Source organism: Cololabis saira, chromosome 15, assembly GCF_033807715.1.
Source record: "Cololabis saira isolate AMF1-May2022 chromosome 15, fColSai1.1, whole genome shotgun sequence".
Lineage (NCBI taxonomy): Eukaryota > Metazoa > Chordata > Actinopteri > Beloniformes > Belonidae > Cololabis > Cololabis saira.
In genome coordinates this window covers 22,386,547-22,389,463 of record NC_084601.1, presented here as the reverse complement: position 1 = coordinate 22,389,463, position 2,917 = coordinate 22,386,547, and positions in this window count along the sequence as shown.

Below are 2,917 nucleotides of genomic sequence, written 5' to 3'. Positions count from 1 at the left end.
AAAATTAAAAAGCGTTGCCGCTTGAAGCTTCTCTCACTCTCATTTTTTAATTTGATATCGAACACAAGCCACAGACCCAGCAGCACATATATCATCTCCTCCAGGTTCTACATCTTTAGTGTTGTTGTCTTCTTCGTTTAGATCACAGAATCAAGTACGTCACAGCAGCTTCACTCAGACCCACCTACTTCTGCTCCAGGTGATGAATTGTTATGGAAAAGAAACTGGGCCAAGTTGAGATGAGTAGAGCAAAGTAGGTACTAGGCGGAAAAGTGCCATAAGAAATGATCTCTGCTTGTCCTACATACGCCAAGAGAAAATCCTCCCGTCTACATCCTTCTCGTTACCTCAGACCCATGCTTGTCCCATCACCAGCCTCGCACCTTCTAATGGTCAAACCACTAAACTAACTGTATTGGAAAGGTTTTCAAAGACCTGTCCATTTCCTTCCCCGACCTAAACTCCTGTTCACCAAAGAGACTGCACACCTACTGTTCCAACATGTGTTCTGATCACAAGGCATCCCCAGAGACATTGTTTTGGACAGAAGTCTTCAGTTCATGTCCAAATTCTGGGCGAAATTTTGTAGGTTACTGGAGGTCTTTTTCAGCCTGTCTTCAGGTTTTCATCCACTGACCAAAAGACGGATGCTCGACCAGGAGCTGGAGACTGGGATTTGACTGCTATGTTCCAGGGAACCTGCCTCATTGTAATCCCAGATTTTGGACAAACATGTTTTAAGCAACCTGCCTGAGTCCCTGGCTGCATGGGCTCTGCTGAGGGACTGCTAATGGGATTAGCTACGCTGTGTGGCTTCGAACCGGCTGATGTAAGGAACATTTATTTATAAAGTATCTGTCACAGACACCAGTTACAAAGTGCTTCCCCATAAAAAAACCTAATAAAACTATGATAGAAATAGATCATTTAAAAAAAAGATCACAACAGTGTCAAACAGCATAATATATCAGTTAAAAGCCTGTCTGAGTATAAATGTTTTCAAATGAAAATGAACAGAGGAGTCGCACTGCCAACCATCTCACTTCCACTTCCGCTACCTTGCAGTTGATAGTGTATAAAGTATAAAGCTGGACTTGTTATCTGTAGTGCAATGGAAGAACTTTTGTCAAATAAGTAATACACTTTTGGTTGAAGATCACATTTTTTTTCCTGAAAAACAAGCTACTCACAGAGAATTTTGATGACCATCACCATGCATTAAGAGTATTGAAAAGGTGTATCATTAAAATGTCTGAGCTTAAATTTCATCAACCTTTTGATATTCAAAATTCATACAATGTTTCAGATGAAAGTTTGTACATTATACCTTAAATTATACCATAAAAAACGTGAAAAAGTGTTGAAATTGACTCTGTGGGAGTTAATTCAACACTGGACCTTTTTGCTGTGCAGTTCCTCGACTGGCCGATAGAGGCTGGCTGCAAAACGAGGGAGTCAATCTCTTTGACTCCCTGGTTAAAATGTCCACTTTTAGAGCAGAAATAAACATATTTACAGCCTGGTTCAAAAAAACACTCTCAATTGTTCCAGCTCAAACCCCTCTGGGGTGGATTTGTTGTACCAAGCCAGAAAAATGTATATCAAGCAATGAATTTCCTTCTAATATGATTGATTGGCGGTCAGCTCAGCCAGTCACAGGCCATTATCTCTTCCTCGTCCATAATCATCAGACTACCGTGCTTCATGAAGCAACCGCCCGTTTGTATTAAGCCAACATGACGGTCATTTTTTATTTCACTGTCCGGTTGACATGTTTTACGTTATTTCCTGCTGGAAATGTCTCTCGGCACCTCTGCAGATATTTTGGCAGGATTTGTCTGAAGGAGCTGGAAGCAAAGCTAACTTTGATTGGCAGGCCCTAAGTGGTTTGATGACTGAAATCATCTGACCATGGTGGATCTTGGCGTTTGACAAAAAACAACCCATGACAAATGAGAACGTAGACCTTTTTTTAATCTTTCTATCATTTATTTGACTAAATGAATCCAAAAAGAAAAAACAATCATGAGCAATCCTAAACACACCCTTACTGAAGACAAGTCAGCAGGTGTGCGGACCTCTAGAAAAGCAGATGTTTTATCAGTTTGTTCATCTGGAAAATTCAGGTTTGATGTTAAAGAGCATATTGCAGGTTGGAGACCCCTGTGAATCAATGTGTAGGAAAATAATGTAGGAACTGAATTTTCATTGAAATACGCATAAATATATACTAAAGTGACCTCCGGAGTTGTTTTTGTGAGAATATTTTACTTCCGCATCTGAAAAAGCTGAACCGGAAGACCGGAAGAGGTTGTGAATGTGTATTCACACCAATATGACGGGCCACAGCCTTATAATTACGAACCTGTTAGGGCCCCCACGTTCTTTTGATTGACAGCTGAAACTCGCTTTTTAAAAGGCTGATTTATGGGTCCGCGTTACACCAACGCAGACCCTACGGCGTAGGGTACACGGCGACGCACCGAACGCTGCACCCGCCCGTGCGCTCCTGAAAGAAACTCCGAAAATAACTCACTAAAAGATGGGTGAGTACTTTTAATCTGTCTACGTTTGTACTTTCTAAACAGAAAACAAGCTTATTATCTTCTCTTTTTTCTGATTAAATGCATCCAAAATAGCCGGGTATTTTTAAAACCGAATATTTCCCCCCCTTCGTTTATAAAATAATTTGTATCCACATTACATCGTTGTTAAAAAAAAAAAACGTTCCACACATAACCGAAGATCTGCGTTTTCGACCACATTCATAAGCATTCCAAACCTGTAGATCATCTGTTCTTCCAGCCTTCGGGCCGGCCACCGCACACAAACCGCCGGCCACAAAAAAAGCGTTTGTAGGAGCCTTGCTAAAATCAGCCACTTTTTCCTCTGAATACGTGCCCTTATGTCTTGTAAA